General features: G+C 49.3%; 1 long non-coding RNA gene across 1 annotated transcript; it reads left to right on the forward strand.

Annotated features, from left to right (window-relative positions):
• The first annotated feature begins 806 nt into the window (after positions 1-806).
• On the forward strand, positions 807-13,397 carry LOC147360906 (uncharacterized). Its single transcript, XR_015138769.1, has 5 exons — positions 807-1,134; positions 3,272-3,424; positions 9,131-9,506; positions 10,193-10,325; positions 10,460-13,397. It is a non-coding gene; the product is annotated as an uncharacterized LOC147360906 (long non-coding RNA).
• Positions 13,398-25,975: the final 12,578 nt, after the last annotated feature.

Here is a 25,975-nt window from a genome sequence, read left to right on the forward strand (position 1 = left end):
ATCACCGACTTGATGGACATGAGTTTGAGCAAACGCCGGGAATTGGGGATGCACAGGGAGGCCTGGTGTGCTGCAGCTCATGGGGTCACAAAGAGTTGGATCTGACTGAGCAACTGAACTGACTGAACTGAACGAGTTGCAATGGCAACCCACTCCAGTATTCTTGCCTGGAGAATCCCATGGACAGAGGAGCGTGGCAGGCTATGGCCCACGGAGTCACAAAGAGTCAGACACAACAGCACAGCACAATCAGTTGAGACCTATCTACTCGCCTGTAGGTTGCCAGATAAAATCAGGATGCCTAGTTAAGTTTGAATTTCAGATAGGGAATGCATGCAACTTTTAATATTTGCCCCATGCAATATTTAATATAAATATGCCCCCTATTGCATAGGACACACTTCTACACTGAAAGAATTATTCAGTGTTCATCTGCAATTCAAATTGAACTAGGCATCCAGTTTTTGATTGAACGAGGCTTTTTTTATTTGCTGAATCTGGCAATCCTTTCCCTGAATTTGAAACTCTCAGAATTCTGCTCCCTCCCCTACCCCAACCAGCCTCTTTTTTTCACCTTCTTGGTGGAGGTTCGGCCTCTCCTAGACCCAGGCTCTTTTTAATTTTCCTCCTCCCCTGGTTTTTATTTACTTTAGCAAAATCACACTGGGTATCGATTTCAAAGTCTTTGATGTTATACTGGAGACTCAGTTGAGGGTGCCTGAGCTTTAGGAAGGTTTCCTCAGGACACTGGGAGGAAATTAAACCTCAGAAAATATGTTTGACTTTTTTTCTTTCCTCCTGAAAAGAACGTCTGTGGGTCGGGCTCCGTTCTGGTCACGGGAGCGCAAACAGTGGAGTGAAGGCCAGAACCCTCTCTTCTCAAGCCTCCACCGGCTACGGTCCCGGCCCGTGAGTGATTTATCTCCAGCTGCACTGGCGGCTTTCCCAGGGTTTCCATCCTCAGCTGAACTTACTGAGGGAGGCCCTAAGCCTGCAGGCTCCAGGGGATCCGAGAAGTCAGTGAGACTGGGGCTTCCCAAGCCGTACTGTGCACATGGATTCCTTGGGGAGCTTTCTCCAGCCCTAGCACTGGGGCTCGTGAACCCAGGATCTCTGGACATGGACCCAGGCATCGTGAGTTTGAAAAAAATGTCCTCCGAGGATTCTAGTGGGAGGCCCCAGGAGCCGGAGCCCTGCTGCTCTGGCTGGTGGGAGTTGATGGGTAAATGCCCCAGGTCCCTTCCCCCTTGTTGGGGTAACTCCGAGGCCCTTGCCTCTCTCTGGTGGTCACCTCTGTCCTGGGTGTCCCAGCTGCCCACAGCACTAACTGACTTCCTTCACTTCCTAGGTGCTTTTGGTTGCAACCAACAGACACCAGGTTTGGTCTCTGTCCTCCTTTCTCTTCCATTTTCTCATCCAACCTCTTCTGTGCGTGAGTGCCTGCTCAGTCACGTCTGACTGTTTGCGACCCCATGGACTGTAGCCCACCAGGCTCCTCTGTCCATGGGATTTTCCCAAGCGAAAATACTGGAGTCGCTTGCCATTCCCTTCTCCAGGGAATCTTCCTGACCCAGGAATCGAACCTGTGTCTCCTGCATCTCCTGCATTGACAGATGGGTTCTTTACCACTGAGCCACCAGGGAAGCCATAGAGTCCATCACAACCATCCAGTCTGGCTGCTAACCCTAACCCCTATTCTCACCTACTTCCCTCATTTTCCAAGCCTTCATATCAAGGTTGCATCTGTCTTCTAGAATTTCCATCTTCAAGATAACTGAGTTAGTTGTGCCCCACTCCCCAAAGCATTCCCTGGGAATTTTTTTTTTGTTTTCTAAATGACTTCCAGGTGGGTTATTTGTACCAGCCACTATGCGACAGGGCTGGGACTTACTGAAATTGGCTTTTACCAGTCAAGTCCCACCCCCGGGCCTAGGGTGGGGTCAGACATACAGTCTGCATGGCTGCCAGGTGGTGGGGGGTGGACCTGGGGGAGGGGGAGCTTTGGGAGCAACCACAAGGTAAAAGAAGGGTGACCTGCAGAGGAAGGGGTGGGGTGGGACAGGAGAGTAGAGGGCTTGCGGGAGCCCTGAGCACCCTAAGCTGATTCTCAGAAAAGGCAGTGTCCTTTGACAGTTCTGAGGCTCTCTGACTGTGGTTTCAGCTCCTGGCAAACTTCTTTTTTCCACTGTGGGCGGAGTTGTCTGTTAGCCTGGCTGTGTCTACGGGAGGGGCCTCCAGAACAGATCCTGGGACAAGGGCTCATGTGCCTGTGGTTTATTAAGGAAGTTCTCCCAGGAGAAACTTCGAAGGGAGTGGAGAAAGCAGGTCAGGACAGAGGGAAGGCCACGGCGGGAGCAATTTTAGGCAGAGTCCCGCAGAGGGTGTGTTAGCCTTGGGACCTCTGGAGTGTGAGGAATGCTCAGGGTTATCCTGACTCGAGGCAAGAGGGCCAAATGTCCATACTCCTGTTAGTCCTTCACCAAAGATGGTGGATGAGTGGGGTGTGGAAGAAGACTGTGAAGTTCCAGTGCTCCGGGTTCACCGTCTCCAGGCAAGGAAACTCTGTGGCAGGCGGGCAGCCTTTCAAGGACGAACCTCAGGGGCACTCTCTAGAGAGCAAAAGCCCTTTTGAGTGGGGAGGAGTCAGCGATACAAGCTGTTATAAGGAGACCCAAGGGGTGGGTGGGGCCCCGGGCATTGCCCACTCCAGGCCATGGTGGCTTGATCAGCCAAGTCCACTCATCAGCTTTCACCCATAAAGCAGGGTCTCTGCCTCTGACCTGTGAGCCCAGCTCTCACATTAATTTTGCTCAGCCCCCAGTAAGCTGGTCTGCCAGTGCCTTAAGCCCTCTGCACTCATTGTTAGTCGCTTAGTTGTGTCTGACTCTTTGTGACCCCCTGGACTGAAACCCACCAGGCTCCTCTGTCCACAGAGTTCTCCAGACAAGAATACCGGAGTCCATTCCCTTCTCTAAGGGATCTTTCCGACCCAGGGATCGAACCCAGGTCTCCTGCATTGCAGGCAAATTCTTTACCGTCTGAGCCACCAGGGAAGCTAGTTGCCAACATTTAAATCTTAGGCGATTTGTGCACAAGAATCTGGGTCTCTAGGTCAGATTTATTATCAGAGGCCCACGTTCCACGTGGCCACAATTGGTGGAGGCCACCGTGTCTTCCTGTGCTGATCAGTGTTAGTGGAGGGTCCTGATACCACATCCTCCACTGTTCTCTATCATGTTCCAAACACATGCACTATAATTTTTCTTCATAGGAGAGTCAAGAGGAAAGATGTTGGACTCACATCTATCAAGTGGAGGGAAACACACAGCCGAGGACGGTTAATGTGGACACGAGATATGTTTGCGTCTGAAGACTGCAGCCCAAGACGCCCATAGGAAGCCTCCATCCTGGTGCCCGCTGGGCTGTGAGTTTGCCCCTCCGGCTATGAGCTTGCCCCTCCGGCTATGAGCTCGGCGCCCCCACCAGACACTTCCTTTTCCACCAGGATCCAGCTGCTCGTCAGCCCCTCCCCCACCCCACTTTGTTAGAAGCAGCTGTTTTTCCCCTTCCAGCCCTCCAAGTGCTGATTTCATTTCTTTCCCGACAGAAGTTTGGAGCCAGGAGGGAAATGGTTTGGCAGGAAATCAACAAGCCATGGGAGGAAGAGGACAGAGTGGAGAAAGCAGACGCCTCACAGAGGGCTGGGCCGAGGGGGTCTGAGTGGGCAGACTGGATGGGGCTCCAAAGACCCCCAGAAGTCCCTGCAAGTCCCTGGAGTTGGGTGAATTAGTGGCCTCCGTGGAGTTTACTTGCTCTCCTCTGAGTTGCCTTAGCAACTTCAGCTGGGGTGGATTCCAGAAAGTTCTTTTTCCCAGCAGTTTTTCTCTCTGGTGTCGCTGGAGAGAGGTGAAGGCAAGCTGTGGGGAGGAAGGGAACCACGGGGGCCCAGGGCTGGCAGGGCACGTTTGAACATGTGTGTTGAGTGTTGACAGTGCCAGGGCAGGAGACTTGCGGGGTGATGAGAGGTACCGGAGGACCAAAGGCTGAGAGCTGTAATGTGTGGAGGCCGTCGAGACTCAGCACCCGTGGCCCCTGGGACAGGTGGCCCAGGCCCAGAGGAGCCCAGTCCCCCGCTCCCCAAGGTCTCATGTTGTCCCTCCACCCTCACCCCAGCCACAGCTGCTTCGGCTCTTCTCCCCTAAATCGCCCTCTCCTCCCAACCCAGCTAAACCAGCGTCTTTTGAGTTCTGGAAAAATTCCTCTCCCCTTAACTATGCCATAAAAGGGCTGAAAGTTTCCAAAAGGAACACTTAACTGAGACATAGAGGGGAAAACCTGGGTGCAGAAAAACGGCTGATGTTACAGAGTGCAGACCCAAGTCCAGCTCAACCGCACATCTGGTGGGGGGTCGCCTGGTAGTGCGGGAGCCAACTGTTCTTGGAATTCCTTGACTCAGTCCAGCCTGTGTGGTGGCCGCGAACACAGGCCGACTTCTGGGCGGAAATGTGGCTCTGGGGTTGGGGGGCTGTTTCCAGCCTTGTGGGACCTTCAAGTTGCTCAGAGCCTGCTGGGCCCAAGTCTTTGTCTGAGAAGGAGCTCTCTGCACCTCCACCCCACCCTGGGCTGAGCCAGGCCCCTCTCAGCGGCCCTCCCCAACCCAGCCACCTCCTTGAGTCTCGTCCTGGCCCTGCCTCCTTCTTCATTCTTCTCTTGGAGGTGACTGGCTTCTGGCCTAGGAGAGCCCACCACCCCTCTCCCCACGCCCTCTCTCTCTGCCTGGCCAGTTTGCCAGAAGCATGTTCCCTGGGCTTGGGGCTGGCTCCAGCCTAGAGCAGTGGGGTGCACTGGGCCCTCCAATGAGTCTCTCCATTTCCAAGCCTGCATCACCTTTGGGGTCCCCTAGGAGTCTGGTTTTTGTCTTGAGGGATTGAACTTGTCCACGAGGAAGACGTGGCTGATCTACCCAAGTGTAAAGTGTGTTATTTTTCAAAATAGGTAAAACATCTACATGTTAGTATAATCACACATGAAACATAAGTGTCTTCACCCCTCTATCCCTTCTTCTTCTCTAGAGAGAACCACTACCTGTGCGTCTTCCAGAGGTAGTCCCTGCAAGCATATATATGTGTATATTTTGTGCAAGGTGTGTACAAATGTATTATATAGATTATATACATTTGTATGTACATATAAATATATGCAGGGCACACACGCGCACACACACACACAGTCAGCCTTTCCTATCTGCAGGTTTCACACTATGGGTTCAATAAATCGTGGATCAAAAATATTCCCCCAAAGGAGGAAAGAGAGGGTAGAATATATGGAGAGTGTAACATGGAAACATACATTACCGTATGTAAAATAGATAGCCAATGGGAATTTGCTGAACTCAAATGGGAGCTCTGTAACAACCTAGAGGGGTGGGATGGGGAGGAAGATGGAGGGAGGAAAAGGGAGGGGACATAGGTATACCTATGGCTGATTCATGTTGATGTTTGGCAGAAACCAACACAATACTGTGAAGCAATCATCTTTCAATTAAAAGGGGTTCCCTGATAGCTCAGTTGGTAAAGCATTGGCCAGCAATGCAGGAGGTCCCAGTTTGATTCCTGAGTTGGGAAGATCTGCTGGAGAAGGGATAGTCTACCCACTCCAGTATTCTTGGGCTTCCCTGGTGGCTCAGCTGGTAAAGAATTCGCCTGCAATGCAGGATACCTGTGTTGGATCCCTGGGTTGGGAAGATCTCCTGGAAAAGGAAAAGGCTACCCACTCCAGTATTCTGGCCTGGAGAATTCCATGAACTGTATAGTCCATGGGGTCCCAAAGAGCTGGACACGACTGAGGGACTTTCACTTTCACTTTTCAATTAAAAATAAATAAATTAGAAAAAAATTCCTCCCCCCAAATTCCAGAAAGTTCCAAAAAGCAAAACCTGGATTTGCTGTGTGGGCCAGCATTGTATTAGGTATTGTAGGTAATCTAGAGATGATTTAAAGTTTATGGGAGGATGGAGGTCTATCATATGCAAACACTACACCATTTTATATGAGGAACTTGAGCATCTGAGGATTTTGGAGTGTGGCTGAAGGTGGGGGTGGGGGCCTGAACACAATCCCACTGTGGGAGGGGCAACTGTATATAAATTCATTTAATATATTTTGGAGATAGTTTTGTATGGGCACAGAAAGTGCTTCTTCATTTTAAAAAGTGGCTGCTAGTATCCCTTGTAGCATTGTATATTTATTTAACCAATTCTTTATTTCCAGGCCTTTGGGTTGCTCCCAATCTTGCTATCTCTCTAAGCCACAGTGAGCATCTTTATCTTTGCAATTAGACTGCTTGGCGCAAGTGCCTGTGTGTCTGCAGGATAAATCCTGGCAGTGGTGTTCTTGGCCAAAAGATATGTGCATTTTTAGTTTTGATAAATATTGTCAAAATGCCCTCTAAAGGGCGACTGTACTGATTTCTTAAGTCCCATCAACAGTATTTGAGAGCTTCTGTTTCTCTACACCCTCACCAACACAGAGGGCCGTCAAACTTTTTGATATTTGCCAGCCCAGGAGCTAAAAGTAATTGGTATGTAGTAGTCATTATAATTCTTCTTTATACCAGTGTGGTTAAAGCATCTTCTCATTATGTTCAAAGACCCTTTATTCCCATTTCTATAAGTTCTTTTCTAACCTTTCCCATCTTTTTTTTTTTTTTTTTGGCTGTACCACCTAGCATGTAGGATCTTAGTTCCTGGACCAGGGATTGAACCCACGCTCCCTGCAGTGGAAACACGGAGTCTTAAACATTGGACCACCAGGGCGTTCCCTATCTCGTTTTTTTTTTTTTTTTTTTTAATTAGGTTGTTGGCCTTTTTCTGGACTTCCCTGGTGGTTCAGATGGTAAAGAATCTGCCTGCAATGTGGGAGACCTGGGTTCGATCCCTGGGTTGGGAAGATCCCCTGGAGAAGGGAATGGCTACCCACTCCAGTATTCTTGCCTGGAGAATCCCATGGACAGCGGAACCTGCTGGGCTACAGTCCATGGGGTCGCAAAGAGTCAGACATGACAGCAACTTTCACTTCACTTCAGTCGGGTTTTTTTTAATTGATATCTAGAAGTGCTTTATATATTAAGGAAATTGACCTTTGCCAACCCTCAAGTTGTAAATCTCTTTGTATTTTGTTTATAATTGGACTTTTATTAGACACTTGAATTTAAATTTTTAATATAATTAAATTTATTACTTTAAAAAATGCCTTCCAAATTTTGTTTTGCTGAGAAAAATCTTTCCCACTCTGAGCTTATTTTAAAAACTTATTCCATTTTTCCTAATGCTTATATGGTTTGTTTTAATGTTTAAATTTCTGACCCATCTGGAATTTATTTATTTATGTACTTATTAATTTATTGAAGTGTAGTTGATGAACAATATTATGTTAGTGTCAGATGTACTACATAGTAATTTGACAATCAAATGCATTATGAAATGATCATAGCAATAATTCTAGTAACCATCTGTCACCATACATAAAAATTAGTATTTAATACTGTATTCTGTTAGCTGTAAACCACATCCCTGTGAATTATTTATTTTGTAATTGGAAGTTTGTGGCTCTTCATCTCCTTCAGCTATTTTACTCAACCCCTGACCTGTTGGTGACCACCTGTTTCTTCTTTGTATTTATGAGTCTGTTTCCGTTTTGTTTGTTAGATTCCACATATAATGAAAATACCATGTGCAGTATTTGTCCCTCTCTGTCTGACTTATTTCACTTAGCATAAAACACTCTAGATTTATCGGTGTTGTTGTAAATGGCAAGATTAACTTCTTTTTAATGACTAATATTCCATGTGTGTGTGTGTGTGTATATATATATATATATATATATATATAACCTAAACTGTATCCATATATAAAAACTAATCAGTATCCATTCATATACTGGTAGGCACTTAGGTTACTTCCGTATCTTGGCTATTGCAAATAATGCTGCAGTGAACATAGGGGTGCATATAACAAATATTTCAAATTAAATAATATTTCAAATTAATATTTTGTTTTCTTCAAGACAATACCCAGGAGTAGTATTGCTGGCTCATATGGTAATTCTATTTTTGATTTTTTGAGGAACCTCCGCATGTTTTCCATAGTGGCTGCCTCTTTTTCCATTCCCAGCAGCAGAGTATGAGTATTCCCTTTCCTGCACATTGTCGGCAGCATTTGTTATCTGTGGTCTTTTTGATGGTGGCCATTCTGACAGGTGTGAGCTGACATCTCATTGTGGTTTTGATTTGCATCTCTCTGATGAATAGCGGTGCCGAGCATCTTTGCTTGTGTCTATTTTGGGCTGAGGAGTAAGGTGGGGATCCTGCTTTATTTTTCCCAGGTGGCCGCCCAGTTGTCCCAGTGAATCAGGCTCTTCTGAAGGCTCCCTCTTTTCTCCATGGATATAACTATAAAACCGCTTTCTTCGGCACATATTTAGTGGGGAGTTGGTGGGGAGGTGGGTGACAGATCCTGCCTTAGTCTCAGCCCCGTTTTCTTGAGGGGTTCAGTTCAGAATCCAAACTTGCAAATTCCACTCATGGAAGCAGAAGCCCTGCAGTTCATGAGGCATCTCTTTTCTCCTTGGAGGGTGGCTCCTTGGTCCCACCTTCCCCACTCTCCCCGCCAGGGCCACAAAGCACACCTTCCACTCGCCCCTGAGCAGTGATGGAGGAACCCCAGGTCTAGTCCCCGTGGAGCATGTCCAGGTCTGGTCTGTGCTCATCCACACCCAGGGGCTTCAGAGGTTTCCCCTCTCTTTATCTTCAGAGCACACCTCTTGGTGGCTCCTCACCCGCCCGGTTTAGGGATGAAGGTGATAAGGCTTGGAGAGACTGTGCCAGCTCAGGATTGGATCCCGAATCTGAATACCCAGAGTCAAATTCAAGACCTTGTTCTCAGCACCCCTAGTTTTCCACACCTCTTTGCATCTCAGGTTTCCCCTCTGCAGGCACTACTGGCCCAGCCAGGACCCCTCTCCCTGGGTGCCCCCTAGTACTATCAACACCCTCCTCTGCAGACGTCTATCAGGGTCAACTCACTGCTGGGCGACCATGAATGGTAATGAGTTTTCTTTCTTATTATTTCCAGTTTTACCAGAAATGCAGCGTGGTGGCCAGTCCATACTCTGAATTCGTGGTGAACTGACAAACACCTGCATGTGGAAGGAGAGACATCACTGATCCAATGGACCCAAGTCACCAACCATCAACCTGGCCCTTCTCGCTGCTCTGGTGCTGGGAGCTCCCACAATCACACTCGTGCTTTAAAGGCCGCCTGGATAATTTTCTTGTTCTAAATCTGAGCTTATTCAAAGAAAAATGACTTTGGCTTGGCGTGTGAAAAAGGTCAGGTCATTGCACTGTTGGAAACGTCTACATGCTTGCAAAGAACGGAGAATTTTCTGAGTGTGTGGCTCCCTCAGCGCCTTTACCGTGATTTGTTTCTCCCTTTGTGTGGAGTCCGGGTGAGTGTTTTTAAAAAGGCATCTGAAAGCCTGAGCGTCCTGTCACCTGCAGGAGGGGGCGGGTCAGCTGGCCACTGCCGTCCAGGGGAGGGATGTGTTTTTGACTAAAATATGAAAAGTTTCAACATTCATTCTAGAATCTGCCAACACTTGTTAATTTTTCCTTTCATAAGCAGTTGTTTAAAAAGGATTTTTATTTTATGTTCATCTTAATTTTCCCCGACTTTTCATTTGAAACAATTTTCAGCCGCAGAAAACTGTGAGAATAATAACTGTCAAATTCATCACCAGTTAACGTTTTGCCACATTTACTCTATCTCGCTATAGAAACGCAGACGTTGGTCCAAAAAAAATCAGTAACATTTCCTTCATTCTTTTCTTCTTGTTTTTTTTTTTTCCCTGGACTATTTGAAAGTTGCACATTTTGTGCAGGTAAGTCTGCACATCTATTCTAAGACATGAACATTCTCCTTTATAAGAACAAAACCCTTATCACACCAGTGAATCTTACACAGAGGCACATCTGGTCTCTCTCTGAGGCCAATATTCAGATTTTGCCAGTTTTCCTAATCCTGGCCTTTCCCTCTTGATCCAGGGTCCAGATAAGGCCCATCACCTCCCCCCACTGCTGGGTCTTCTCTCCTGCCTCTCATTTGAACCTTCTCCTACCCACCTTGTCTTTCCAGATGCTGGTATTTTAAAGCGTTCAGGTTGTTCCTTTGGCAGTTGTGCGTGCATGCTTAGTTGCTCAGTCATGTCTGACTCTGCGAGCCCATGGATTGTAGCCTGCCAGGCTCCTCTGTCCATGGTATTTCCCAGGTAAGAATACTGGAGTGGGTTGCCATTTTCTTTTCTAAGGGATTTTCCTGATCCAGAGATTGAACCCACATCTCCTGCATTGCAGGCAGATTTTTTACCTGCTGAGCCATCCAGGGAACCCATTTGTTTTGCAGAATTCTCTTCAATTTGGATTTGACTGATTCCTCTTTATGAAGAAACTCGGGTGAACTATTGTCTACTTTGCCAGGATCGATCTTAAGTTCTGCTTTTGAAGAGCTGCTCACATGAAATAAAACCCAGAAGATACAGAAGAATTCATACTCAAGGGTCTCTCTCCTTTTCTGTCTCTTCCTGGAGGCAATGTGTGCTCCAGATTTCTATGTCTCCTTCAGAGACAACACCCCACGGACCTGTCTAATGATGGCTCCACACCTCCACCTGGGGAGTTCAGTGGGTGTGACTGTCATGTCTGTTACTCTCTTGCCTAGAAGCCTCGAAAGACAGTCAGAAGTCCCGCTAAGATGCTTATCTGGCCACTGGTCCTTCCCCTCCCTTCTCACCCTGTCACAGAGACAGGCTGGGACCTGGACCCTCAACCTGAGTCCTTGCAGGTTACACCTGGACAGACATTCAGGAAACACTTGTGCAGAGTGGCTGTGCCTGCACACACACATAGCATGCACACACACATAGCATGCATACACACACCTGCCACACACGCACACACCAACAAACACACACACACATACACACATATACCACACACACACCCCACACACCATATGCACACACACAGCACACACACACATGCATACACCACACCATATGCACACATACACCATACATACATACCCCCCCAACACCATACACTCACACACATCATACATACACACACCATACACACATATACCACACACATACACACCACACACCATACACACACACCATACACATATACACCATACATACACACACACCATACACACCACACACCATATGCACACACACACCATACACACATATACCCCCCACACACACACCATACACACACACACACCATACACACACACCACACACTATATGCACACACATACCATGCACACATACCACGCACCATATGCACACACACACACATACACACACATGCACACACAGAGCAACAGAGGCTTCTGGTCAACAGCTCTCCTGAGATCCCAGCCAGAACCACCTGGTCAATCCACAGAATGGTGAGAAAGAATGCATTACTGTTTTGAGTCAGCATTTTTGGTTTTTTATGACACAGAATTAGGTGGCGGAAGCAGGGCTGTTTCTGCTCTGCAGGTGGGAGTGAGCCAGCCTGCTGAAGGGATGCAGGGTTTGCCTGCCTTGGGGACCTGCAGGGGTAGAGACAAGGGCAGACACAAAGCAAGGCTTTAAAAATAAAAGTTATTTTTATTTACCAAAGTAATATACAGTACATACACACACACACATATGTGGCAACAACTCAGACGTATCAGAAAATGTTAACATGAAAATAGCTGCACCTCACCTGCTGAGCTTTCCTACTGTCCGAGAGACAACATCTTTTGGAAGATAGTTCCAGTTTATGTTTTTCTCTCCAAACTCCAGATCTCAAACTTGTACCTCCATTCCTCAGTCCCTGTCATTAGACAGTAGCTACTCAGCCCACAGTCGCTCAGATGAGCATTTAGGTCCCTGTTCCCAATGTGTGAACTTTCTGAGACTGTTTCTGGTTTCTGCAGGAGCACCTCCTCTTCCAACAACAGTTGCTGATGTAACTCTCGATTCCCAACTTTGTAGGATAAGGGTACTGGCACCTCCTCCCTTTCTTCTGCTTTTCTCCTCCCTTCCAGAGCCCATATTTGAGGCTTGGACCACTGCATAGCACTGCCTTCCTGGGGGAGTATCCATGAAATTCTCAAAATTAGGTGCAAAGTTGTGTGTGTGTTTAGGTTCCATTTCCCTGGGAGAGTTTAGAACTCCCATCAGATTCTCAAAGGGATAAGATCCAAAGGTGGAATATTGGGCCCTGAAGTGATGGTAAAAGTGTTAGTTACTCAGTCCTGTCCAGCTCTTTGCGACCCACGGACTATAGCCCACCAGGCTCCTCTGCACATGGGATTCTCCAGGAAAGAATACTGGAGTGGGGGTTGCCATTTCCTGTTTCCCACCTGTCCCCAGATCCACCCCCACCTTCTCTATCCCCTGTGCCCTGAGCCCCTGGGGGGGCAGTGACTCAGGCCAGGTGGGGAGAATGGAGGGGGCAGTGGTCTCCCTCTGCAGGGCCCTCTCAGGCTGGCTGTGTCTCCCCGAAGGACCTGCTCCATACAACCACTCTCTCTGGGGACTTCCCTTGTAGGGGTAACCACAGCCGGGTTGCTCCCAGCCCCAGCTCACTGCCTTGTCCTGTGTGGTCCCACCACACCCCACCCACACTTCTGTCAATCGTTCCTTTGAGAACCCGCCTCGACTTTGCCTGATCTGACTCTGGCATTTGATTCCTGCTGGGACTTTAGAGTTCTCAGTTTCCTTGGACACAAACCCTGAGTCTTCGGTCATGTGCTCTTGGCAAAGGGAGAAGTTGAATTGCTGTGCTGTTTCCCCAGGGGTCTGGCTGACCCTGTGGGAGAGCTGAAGCTGGGAGTCCTTTATTGTTACCCCAAATCCAGACAAGGGGCCAGCAGCCTTTAACTGGACCCCCAAATGACCAGCCATCAGATTCCTGGAGGGGAGTGCCAAAGTAGATGCCTTCAGGTGTGGGCAGCTCCTGGGAAGGGCCTCCCGGCAGTGGGCCCCAGCTCTCCCAGGGCACGAGAGCCTTGGGGCCCAAGGAGGATGGGGGAGTACACAGCAGAGCCGTCTGCACTCCTGATCTTGGTCTGGCCGTTAGACTCGGGCTTCTTTCCCCCACACCCCAGTTCCTAGCAGTGTCTGATATACAGCAGGTGCTCAGCAAATCCTTGTTGAATGAGAGCTGGGTAACAAGTGTCTTTGATATTTTGAAGTTCATAACCGCAGGACTCCTGTGTACCACTGTTGTTTTGCTTTTTAACTCTTTGCTTTGAAATGCTTCCATAGTAAAGTCATTAAAATAAGATTAAAAAATTATCAGATTTCCTATTGTTAGCACTTGGCACTGTCCTCTCCATATATATATAAAACATAAGTACAGTATGTGTGTGTTTGTCACTCAGTCGTGTCTGACTCTTTATAACCCGATGGATGGTGGCCTGCCAGGATCCTCTGTCCAAGGGATTTTTCAAACAAAAACACTGGAGTGGGTTGCCATTTACTTCTCTAGGGGATCATCCCCACTCAGGGATTGAACCTAGGTCTCCTGCATGGCATGCAGATTCTTTACCATATGAGCCACCAGGGAAGCCCATATATAGTACATATGTATCATATACACTCATACACGTATACACTTGGGCTATTATTAATTTCTGAAACATTTGAAAAAGCTGGAGAGTCCTGGGTTTTGGCTGGCAATACTTCAGTGAGTGTCTCCCAAACACAAAGGCATCTTCTTACACACCCTCTGTACAGTTTATCAGACTCATGAGATGGGACATGGACTCAAAACGATGATCTGCTATGTGATCCATGCACACACTCCAGTTGTGCCCATAATGTCCTTTATAGATGCCCTCCCCCCATCCCATGTTAGGGATCCACCCCCAGATCATACCGCCTTCAGCCGTCATGTCTCTCTAGAGTCCTGTGTCCTTTGCTGCGCTTTGGAGGACCACAAACCAACTGTGTTGTGAAAGCATCCTTCTGTTTGGGTCTGTTTCCCCAGGATGGGATATGATTCTATCTCTCACTTCTCTGCCCCAGATCTGGCAGGTTTAAAGTTCATGGCATCTCTCATCCCAGGGGGAGGAGCCCCTGCTCCCAGTTTCTACTCTAAATCAAAGTCCAAGGTTTAAATGTCCCACTGGAGGTCACATACTTCTTGAGTGATGGAGCTGAGGTGACATCCAGGTGTCTTCAGTGGCAGCCCAGGATCTTCCCCATCGTCTGGTAGGATGAGTGATGAGTGACTGTGACACACACATTTTCCCCTCAGCCTTGGCTGGCCTTCCTCCCCCCAGCCTCGGTGTGTTCATGGGATGATGGGCAGGAGATATTTAGAAGATGCGAGAGGCTAAATCGATTTTCCAGAGAAAGCACTTAGAGCTGCTCTCGGAGGAAAGCCTCCTGGAGGAAGGAGCTTGGAGTGGAGAGCAGGGCGGGGAGGAGGGCGCGAGGGAGGAAGGCAGAGAGGGCCATGGAGCCTGTGGTGGGTGGGGGTGGAGAGGAGAGCTCGCTGTGCTGTGTGACTTTGGAGAGAGGTGGGGAAGGGATGTTTGGAGATGTGGTGGTGGGGGCTGTGGGTTTGGAATATTCCTTCACCCCTGCCCCCCTCCTTCTTCTCCTGTGTTTGCCTCTTCTAGTCACTTTTGATGCTTTCGAACTTTGGGGCCGAAGAAGACTCTTGAGAGTCCCTTGGATAGCGAACCAAGGGATCAAACCAGTCAAACCTAAAGGAAATCAACTTTGAATATTCATTGGAAGGACTGAGGCTGAAGCTGAAGCTCCAGTGCTTTGGCCACCTGATGCGAAGAGCTGATTCATTGGAAAAGACCCTGATGCTGGGAAAGATTGAGGGCAGGAGAGGGGGGAGACAGAGGATGAGATGGTTGGATGGCATCATGGACTCAGTGGACATGAGTTTGAGCAAGCTCTGGGAAATAGTTTGGGAACGCCAGGGAAGCCTGGCATTCTGCAGTCCATGGGGTTGCAAAGAGTCAGACATGACTTAGTGACTGAACAACAAGAAGACATTGTAGAAAACCCTATCAAGGCTTTGGGAGAGGCCCATGTTTCATGTGAGCTCAACTCTGTCTGTTCCTGAGGTGGCTGGGCTCTATTCTGGTTACACACTCACGGATGGAGGTGTCTCCATCTGGGTCACTGTAAGGGCTGCCTCTGTGCGGTGAACACAGGTGCAATGTGCTGTCCCGAGGGTCCCCAAGGCTTCTTCAGACCAGCATCGTCAGGCTGTTGAGTTGCAGATGACCGCAGAAAGGCTTCTCTGCTCCTTCTGATATTGCATAGGTGCAAGTTTCCTGCCCCTGGACAGGCTGGACATCCCAAGGCAGAGCCCTGGGCATGGGAGAGCACTTGCCCTCCCACATCCTGCCTGCTGGAGCTCTTCCCCTCTTTGGGCCTCAGCTCCTCCATCTGTAAAATGGAGCTATAAATACCGACTTCCAGACAGGATGTGTGTGAGGATTAAGGGGGACAATATGTCATAGTGTAAGAGGCATATGGGTCTTTGATGACTCCTCACGCCCACCCTCATTTAGGACAACAGCAGGGTGCATGGAGCATGATAGGGCTGAAGGGTCCCCCCTACCCCGCAACCTGACCAGGATTGCTAGGCATCTCCCACACAAATCACACACTCAGATTTCCCTGTCCTATCTTCCCTTTGTTACCATGGAGATAGGCGACCAAGAGGAACTTGAGACTTAGAGGGTCCTCGAAGGATGCTGGGCCTTGTGCAGGGAGGCCTTGGAGAAGCCCCCTCCCCTGCAAGTTCTCCCCTACAGGGGGCACTGGAGACCCCTCATTCTTTGTTTGGAAGATGCAAGTGTTTTCAGGACATGGCCATTAGCATTTCTCATCTCTCTAGGAGAACAATTGCTCAGAGGAAACTAACAGCAAATCCCCAGCTGTAACCTCGGAGCAGAGTTTAACATGACCCTTTGCATCTGCCTGTCCCTCCTATGAGCTCCTGGCTGGGCAGCTGGGGCTGCTCCTCGACCCCCACACCCCCACCTCCCATCCAGGCTCTCCCTGCCTCTGGGCCACCTCCACCTGCTCCTGCTTCATCCTCTGGACCACATCAGCCCCTGCACAGAAGCCTCTGTGGCTCCCCATTGCCACATGAGTTAAGTCCTCAGCTCTGCTTTCAAGTGCTTTTCCAATCAAATCTTCCAGCATCTTTCTCTGGGTACCCCACCTCTGACTGGGGTGGGTCTTCCATGTGCCTGGGGCTCTCCCAGCCCTGGGCCTTTGCCCAAGCTGCCCCTCTCGCCTGGGAAATCTTCACACATCTCTTCCCACCCCCTCAAAGCTCACCCCAAATGCCATCACCTTCAGGAGGTACCACCCCTCATTCCACCCCCAACACGATCTCTCCTGCCACTCGTTCTTGGCACTGACTCCGCCGGTCTTGTCTGCATTCTCTGGAAACCATCAGCGGAGGCCAGAGCCGGGTCGCACCAGCTCAGGTTCAGTAAAGTAACGTGGACAGTTTGAAATCCACCATGGGGGGAGGATTCACGCCAGGAAAAATCAGCAAACACAACAAATCTGTCCAGCAGTATTTACTCACTTTCCACATTTTAGATGCTGTGCTGGAGGTTTTACTTGCTTTATCCCAGTCAACCTTCACATCACCTCTGCGGGACAAGTTATCAAGGAGGCAGCTGAGACTAGAAAGGTTGAGAAAATAGCCTAAGGTCACACCAGTAGTGGCTGAGCCCTCTCAGCAAGTGGAGGGGGGTGCCCTGTGCTTTAGAGCAGACACCCAGCTTTCTTTTGGCACCAGGGACCAGCTTTGCGGAAGACAGTTTCCCACGCACTGGGCAGGAGGTACGGTTTGGGGATGATTCAAGCATGTTACATTTACTGTGCACTTCATTTCTACTTTGATGTCACCACCGATCTGACAGGAGGTATCGATCTGTGGCCTGGAGTCTGGGGACCCCTGCTTTAGAAGGTTCTGCTCTCTCCTTGGGGTAAGGAGGCTGGGTGCTGGGGGACACGCCTACCTAGAGCCTGTGAGACCATCTGGACTGAGCCCGATATACCTGATTCCCTGGATCTCCTGCCCCGATGGCTGGAGGCTTCCTCCCAGGGCCTGTGTGGGTCTCCTCCCTGACCTTAAACCCAACCCCAAAGGAAACCCTCGTAGCTCAGTTGGTAAAGTAGCTCACTCTTTCTGCAGTGCAGGAGAGCCAGGTTCAATCCCTGGGTCAGGAAGATCCCCCTGGAGAAGGAAATGGCAACCCGCTCCAGTATCCTTGCCTGGAAAATCCCATGGACAGAGGAGCCTGGAGGGCTGCAGTCCATGCGGTTGCAAAGAGTTGGGCACAACTGAGCGACTAACACTCTCTTTCAAAGGAAACCCAGGACTGGAGTGGGTGGAGGAGAAGCCGAGAGGCAGCTTTTTGTGAAAGCTCTTTAGTCGCAGGGCTGGGAAGTCGTGTGTGTATGTATAGGAGGCTTTGGTGGTAACAGATGGAGTGGTTCGGGGCAGGCCAGGGGCCAGGCCTTCACCTGGTCCACACTCCCCCCGTGGCCACATCCTGGAGTGGGTCTCCATGGAGCCCTAGAATTCTCAAACCTAGCCTCCCAGGTCTTTTGAAAGAGTACAGTCAAGGTGGGGACATGGAGTATATTTTACTCATTAGCTTGATTTATCACACTTAGATATTCAGACACGTGGTATGGGCTTCTGTTTGGCCCCATGGCTCAGGCCGGTGAGTGAAAGGAGAACACGGCTAGCACAGTTCACGTGGCTGAGCCAGGGCCGGGGCCCAGGGCTGGCTGAAGCCAGGATGGCCACACAGCATTGCTCCGCGCTAATTGCCCAGAGAAGAGTGCGGATGGGGGCGGATGTGCTAAGAGAGAAGCAGAATGGTCAGGCTTTTAGGAGTGCGGGTAATAGCCGGGGACCATCTCAACTCATTATCAGCTTGGACTAAATGCAGGTGGTGCAGAGCTGGGCAAACTGCGAGGATGCTGGATTAGGGACTCCAGTTGCTTGAGGACCATGTTGGGGGATGTTCTCTGGGGAGAAGGGGAGGAAGTCTTTTCCCTTAAGGGAAAAGGCGGGGCCCTGACCCCCTTAACCAGAGCTAACAATGAGGCTGAGATAGTGGACAGCCAGCCCTGTCCATGGGTGCAGCCCTGGCTTCCTCCAGCCAAGAGCCCCTCCCCTTGCTGCCAGCTTCAGCTTCAACTCCACACTTAGGGGGTCTGTTTGCCCCATTGCCTACTGACAAGGGGCCTGGACATCTGGGCTGGGATGCCTGTCAGAGGGACGGGCAGGGCTGCATGCTTGTTAGGAGGCCTGTATCTCTTGGCCAAAGGAAAAATTCAAGACATCTTTGGTCATGATTTAAAGAAAGAATCAAAGGAAAAGAGGAGCTCCGAACATGGGAAATTCTTACCCGAAGTCAGCGCTGGGGCTGGGGAAAGGAGGATGACGTTGGAGCCCCAGCCGGTCCCAGCCTTCTGGGGGACACGTGGCAGTGAGGCTGTCCTCTCTGTGGCCAGAGGTAGGCTCCTGGGGGACATTCTGAGGGCATGAGGTAAAGCATGTGGAGCCGGGTGTGGACGGGGTTACTGGAGCACCACCCCGCGAGGGTCATCCTGGGAGGAGCCTCTGTCTTTGCTATCATGGCCTCCTCCTCAGAATGTGTGTGGGGGGGGTGCATTCCTGAGACATTTCCTTCGAATTCTTCTTGATTTTCTGGTCATTGTGACGTGAGGGCTGGGGCCCCTCCTAAGGCGGAGGGTCGGGGGCAGAGACTAGACTGGATGGGGGGAGCCAGCGGTTGGCAGCACAGAAGAATAGCTACAGGTAATCTCCCCCTTCCCGTGTCTCAGACTGGAGAGAAGTCTTTATGGGACCTGAACCAGTGAAGGCAGGGCCAGGCGTCCAGGGAGGGGCAAGCCCTGTTTTCTGTGGAAGGGGAGCTGGGGTGTCCCTGGCAGAAGGCACTTGGCTTCCGTTCGGGTTGGGTGGGCCAACAGAGCCAGCCCTTCACCTTGCTGCCATGTGCAGGGACTCTGAGGGGTCCACCACTCCTTTTCCTTTGGGGGCTTTGGAGCCCATCCAGGGAACATGGCCTAGGAAGTCCAGCCCTGGCCTCTAGGGGGTGGTGGGGGGGTTTCTTCCAACTGGCTCTCCATAAGCTGTCAGATGCCTCGAGGAGGCCAGAATAAGTGTTTCTAATAAGAGACACCCCCTCGTCAAGTCTGGGGAGGTGGCCTAGGTCTGAGAAGCCAGACAGAGGTCAAATCTTTTTCTGTACCACTGGCCACCCTCAAAGGCACCTTCCTTATCCCTGTATTTTTCCACCAACATTTATGGAGGGTGTATCAGCTTCCTGGGGCTGCTATAGCGAATTGCCAGGAAACTACAGATACACACACACACATACACACACATAATTTTCATTGTAGTAAAAAAATATATATAGCATAAAGTTTACCATTTTCCCATCTTCTACCCATTTGTCATGGCATTTCATGGCATTTCATTTGTACATGACATGTCATGTCAAGTATACTTGTTGTTGTGCAGCCATCCAAGAGGGACCAGGAAGGCTCATTCCCAGGCTCCCGGACCTTAGGGCATCATTCCTGGTGGAGTAGGAGGTGCCTTCCCTCACGGTCCTCCACCCTGCTTCCTTGTGGAGCTCCAAGGAGCAGGACCCCAGACAGGGCTGAGAATGGGGCCAAGCCACAGCAGTAGCACAGGCCTGGTGTATCCCAGTGACTTTGAAGCAGATGACCACCCAGCATGTCCCCATTCCCCTGCTGCACACTGTCCCCCTTCATGTCGCCATGCCAGCCACACCATCCACCCAGAGCTCCTTCTCCCTCTAGGCTGATGATTCTCAAAGTCTGGGCCCTGGACCAGCAGGACTTGGCAGAAATGCCGATCCTCGGCCTTTACCTTAGATCCAGTGGGACAGAGACAAGAGGTGAACCCGATAACGTTGGAGCAAGCCCTCTAGGTGACTCTGATCCACACTCTGATCTCATGTGTATGAAGCTGCTCTGGGTATGCAGAGGAATCCTGTTTGGAAAGAACTCACTACGTCCTCTGCAAAGCTACCATTTTTACTACCGAAAGCTCCATGAGTAAGTAAAACAAGGAAGCTGAGAGATCCGGCAAGATCCTGTGAGTCAGGCATTGCAAATAAGCTGCCTGAGGGTGCTTCTCTGCTTGGATTTGTTTGGCCTGCACGTATTTTAAAAAATTTAATTAGTTGCCGGCATTAAAGAAACAGAAAATTTCACATAGAAATTCAGATTTCAATGTTTCTTGAAAAAGAATAAAATTGGTGTGTCTGGCAGTCTGGCTACAGCATGTCCCGATGCGACAGTTGACTGGGGCAAAGCCCAGGCCACCCGGTCTCAACGAGGCCTGGGCTCCCCAGTTAGCCACAGTCCCCACTCTTCCCTAAGGTCAGGAGGAAGACCCACCTGACGGGTTCCCTCATTATTCACTGAATTGACTTTAGCAGGGGATTTGAGTTTTCAAACCTTCTGCATGAATGGAAGCCACTAATTTTAGCCCACTGTGACGGTTAATTTTTAAAAAATATGTATTTGTTTGGCTGTGCTGGGTCTTCACTGTAGCCTATGGGGTCTTTTAGCTGTGGCATGTAGGATCTAGTTCCCCAACCAGGGATTGAACTCAGGCCCCTGCATTGGGAGTGCAGAGTCTTAGCCACTGGACCACCAGGGAAGTCCGTATGATGACTAATTTATGTGTCAATTTGACTAGGCCATGGAGGCTGCAAAGCAAATGAGCAATCTTATAATATTACTAATTAATAAATAATAAAAATCGACAATGATGTTATTAACAGTAACAGTATTTGCTGGCTGTTTATTATATGCCAGACACCATGCTAAGGGCTTTCTTCTAAGTAAATCTCATTCAATGTTTGGAATAGCCTTATGGGACAGGTACCACCAGCATCACTTTGACTGATGGAACAGTCCCAGTGAAAAGTACCTCATACAAGGTCACCTAGCTCAGGAGTGTCAAGAAAAAGATTCGAACCAAGATTTGGATTTCAAAGTTTATGAGCATAAGCACTATACCATACTGCCGTGCCGGAGCATGGGCTTCAGTCTGAGTTTCCAAATGAGATTATGCAGTAGAATCTGCTGGGGTAAAGAAAATAGAGGCCCTAGATTGTGATTCTGGTAGTCCTGGAATCACAGCTTGCCATGTCCAGCTGCGCAGGTCATGCACTGTACAACTGTGCTCAATGGACCAACCCCAATGGTGCTGTAGGCAAGGAGAGGGAGATGCTGATGTTTCCCACCTCTCCTAGAGGTAGAGGGAATGGTGTTACGTTCACAGAGTGAACCCTTCACAGCAATGCAAGGGAATAAATAATACCTGCCAAAATATGGTTGAATCTCAAAATCTTGATATTGTATTGACAAAAAAAAAAAAAAAAAAGCCAGACACCAAAGAGTCTGTCTTTAACAATTTCATTCATAGTGGAGAAACATGGTAGACATAGGGTTAGCTGAGTGATCAGTGTTAATATCACCAATATTAAGACATATTGACATCATAAACCTTTGACATGATGATGCACGTCATTTTAATGAGAATTCTTGCCAAAAAATGCATAACCTCACTCCGGCTATGAGACAACATTGAACAAACCCAAGTTGAAGGACATTCTACAAAATAACTGACCAGTACTCTGTAGGGTCGGGGTCCTTGGAGACCAGGAAAGATCAAGGAATTTCCCCTAGACCCCAGGAGACTAAGAAGAAACAGTTAATGAATGAAATGTGGGACCAGGGATAAAATTCAGTCCCAGAAGGACAGTGCTGGAAGAAAGGTGAAATCTGACCACTGTCTGCAGTTCAGTTACTGAATGTTAACCTGAATCTACCAATGCTAATTTTCTGTCCTTTACTACCAGGCCAGGTGATGTGAGATGCTAATACGGCAGAATGAGGAGCACACAGAAACTCTCTGTATTATTTTTTGCAACTTTCCTCTAAGTCTAAAATTAGTTCAAAATTCAAAGCTGAAAACCAAAAGAGTCCAATAATCTAGGCAGTGAGCTGTCCGTACCACTGACCCAGCTCCTCCCGCAGGCCACGCAGATGGTCTGGCAAAGTCCATCGGGAATCAGACACAACAGTGTAGCTCTACAGCAAGAGGAAATGTTTGCTCCACTGAGTGCTTTTGCAGAAGCGCGGAGACGTAGCCGGTGAGGACGGTCGTATTTTTTTTAATTAATTATATATTTTATTATTTTTGGCTGCACTGGGTCTTTGTGGCTGTGACTGGGCTTTCTCTAGTTGCAGCAAGCAGGACTACTCTCTGTGGTTGCAGTGCACGGGCTTCTCATTGCGGTGGCTTCTCTATTGTAGAGCACGGACTCTAGAGAGCTTGGGCTTCAGGAGTTGTGTGGCAGCATGTGGAGTGATCCCAGAAGCAGGGATCAAACCTATGTCCTCTGCACTGGCAGGTGGATTCTTAACCACAGGACCACCAGGGAAGTCCCCGTTGTGTTTTGTTTTATATTATTAAAAATGTTTTTTTATTAGAGTTTAGTTGATTGACAACGCTGTGCTTGTTTCAGGTGAACAGCAAAGTGAATCAGGTATACGTATACATACATCCACTCTTTTTCAGACTCTTTTCCCTTATATGTCATGACGGAGCATTGAGTAGAGTTCCCTGTGCTATTCAGGAGGTCCTTATTAGTTATCTATTTTATACACAGAGGACAGTTTTAGGCTCTCACATCTCGGCCAGGTGACGGCTGCTCTGGAGCCGTGGGTGTGCCTGGTATGTGGGCCTTTTTGCCATTGCTGTGCCATGGGCATGCAGGAAGTGGGGGTGTTCTGACCCTGACCAGCAAGTTGGCATCACTGTGGAGAGGAGACAAGGTGAGAGAGGCCTGCTGGCCCCCCTCTGCCCAGGGCCCCGGACAGAATGTGGCCTGCTCCCTTCTCGTGACTCCACCGACCCTGGGACCACACTGTTCCATGTCAGCCCCTTCTGGTTTCCGGGTAGCACTGTGCCTGCGGGTCTCCCTTAATGTGGCTGACCAGACCTGGCTGCGTGGACTGGGTTTCTGCTGTGGATCTGGGCCCCTCAGCGGGGAGGGTGTCTAAACTGGTCCTTCAAGGCAAACGCACGGGTCCCTTCTTCCTTTCCACTCCTCAGGTTGTCCAGAAGGAGGTATTTGAATCTCAGGGATCCTTTTGAGCCCTGGGGATCCCAGATGATGGGCTCCTTTGCTGACAAATGGCTCAAAACTTCTCTGTGAATTTTAAAGGATGCCTCCCCCTTTCATCTCAATAACACACTTTTCTCTTGATTCTAGAACTTTCTGGTGCTGCTCTTGAACTGTCTGGGATTTGGTCTCTGTCTTAGGTTGCCATGGTGTCCAAAGCCAAGGTCACAGTTGCGAGGCCTTGCACCAAGGCCACAGATGAGGAGTCCAGAAACAAGATCAACCTCCAGAATGGACTGAGCCCCTTGTAACCATTACCAAAAGCCCTGGATCATCATCACCAGCCCACTTCCTGGCCCATCAATCAGTTCAGTTCAGCCAGTCAGTCATGTCCAACTCTTTGCAACCCCATGGACTGCAGCATGCCAGACTTCCCTGTCTATCACCAACTCCCAGAGCTTGCTCAAACTCATGTCCATCGAGTTGTTGATTCCATCCAACCATCTCATCCCCTGTTGTCCTCCTGGCCCATATTAGGCAAAAATACCCACCCTGGTCCTCACTCTAAAGTGCTCTAACCAATCACCTAATGCCATCCTCCCAGCAGGAATTTTCTTTGGCTTAAGACTATAAAAATTGGCTACTCACCCACGGAAAGCATCAGCTGTCCCTTGAGCTGGCCCGGTGTTCTAACCATATCCCCCACCAGCTCTCCCTGGCCAGTCAGGAGGTGGCCCACTGTGCTCGCAGCGCCTACATTATCTCTGCCCTTTGTCCTTAATCAACTAACTCCCTTCTGAAATACCCTGTGTCTGAAAATGCTTTTCCAACCCGCGTTCGGACTGCCACAACTGTTGTGTTCTCTGGGAGCAATCCTTGATCAAACGTCTTGAGGGCAGACCGTTTGTTTGGGATCCCAGGACAGAGCCGGTAGAGGTGTGGGGAGGGAGAGAGAGAGGGGAGGGAGGTGACAAAGGAGGGTGCGGTTGGTCAGCTGACCACGGTGGGCAACTGACGCCCAGCTGTACTGGGGCCTCTGGGACAGATCCACAGAGTTAACCCCACCCACTCCCCTGGCCCAAGGGCTGAGGTCGTTGCACTATTTTACACTGTACAACAACATTTGTACACTTCTGACGACTGCACCCGAGTGTGAGTGAAGCGGGCCTAGCCTGCAACCTCACTCAGCACCACAGGGCTTGGCTGCAGCTCCCAGGGGGGTCAGAGCCTGCGGACACGGACAGCCACTCCACGTCCTGAGAGAGGGACAGAGCACATCTGAGGTTGGAATTAGAAGCGAAGATTCCTCAGGGCCCTGAAGAGAAGGTTGGGGAAGCAGACCTGGGTCCATCCTGCCACCCAGGGGAGCCCCAGTGCGTCTGGGTGCCGCTGAGAACCTGGGGCCCCTGGGAGGATCTGGGGTGTCCAGAGACCGCCTTGGCCCTTGAGCTGTCTGCGGCTCAGCATCCTCACTGCTTGAAGCCGTCCTTTCTCTATACTGTGAATATCACCCAGCCGTTCTGAATTCAGATTCTTTATTCTTGTTAAAAAAGAAAATAAAAGCACCACCTCTTTTTTTAATAATTAAATTTACTTATTTTTAATTGGAGGATAATTGCTTCACAGTATTGTATTGGTTTCTGCTAAACATCAACATGAACCAGACATAGGCATGTATATGTCCCTTCCCTCTTGAACCTCTCTCCCACCTCCCTCCCCATCACCCTTCTAGATTGTTACAGAGCCCCGGTTTGAGTTCCCTGAGTCACACAGCACATTCCCATTGGCTATCTGTTTTCCATATGGTAATGTACTCTCTCTGTAAATCCCACCCTCTCCTTCCTCCCCACTCCCTATGACCACAAGTCTGTTCTCTGTGTCTGCATCTCCATTGCTGCCCTGCAAAGAGGTTCATCCGTACCATCTTTCTAGATTCCATATATATGCATTAATATATGATATTTGTTTTTCTCTTTCTGACTTACTTCACTATAGTAGCCTCCAGGTTCATCCACCTCATTAGAACGGACTCAAATGCATTCCTTTTATGACTAATATTCCATTGCATATATGTACCACAGCTTTTTTATCCATTCATCTGTAGATGGGCATCTATGTTGCTTCCAAATCCTAGCTATTGTAAATAGTGCAGCAATGAACATTGGGGTACATTTGTCTTTTTCAATTTTGGTTTCCTCAGGGTACATGCCTAGGAGTGGGATTGCTGCGTCTTTTGGTGGTTTTATTCCTAGTCTTCAGAGAAGGCAATGGCACCCCACTCCAGTACTTTTGCCTCGAAAATCCCATGGACGGAGCAGCCTGGTAGGCTGCAGTCCATGGGGTCACTAAGAGTCGGACACGACTGAGAGACTTCACTTTCACCTTTCACTTTCATCCATTGGAGAGGGAAATGGCAACCCACTCCAGTGTTCTTGCCTGGAGAATTCCAGGGACGGGAAGCCTGGTGGGCTGCCGTCTATGGGGTCGCACAGAGTCGGACACGACTGAAGCGACTTAGCAGCAGCAGCAGCAGCAGCAGCATTCCTAGTCTTTAAAGGAATCTCCAGGCTGTCTTCCATAGTGGCTATATAAAAGCACCATCTCTTTATTGGTTGTTTTTTTTTAAGGGCAGTCAACCAGTGAGCAAAAGCCTCTTTTGGCTTCAGG

Source organism: Bos grunniens, chromosome 13, assembly GCF_055505025.1.
Source record: "Bos grunniens cultivar Pamir isolate PY7600 chromosome 13, Bosgru_T2T1.0, whole genome shotgun sequence".
NCBI classification, from domain to species: Eukaryota; Metazoa; Chordata; class Mammalia; order Artiodactyla; family Bovidae; genus Bos; species Bos grunniens.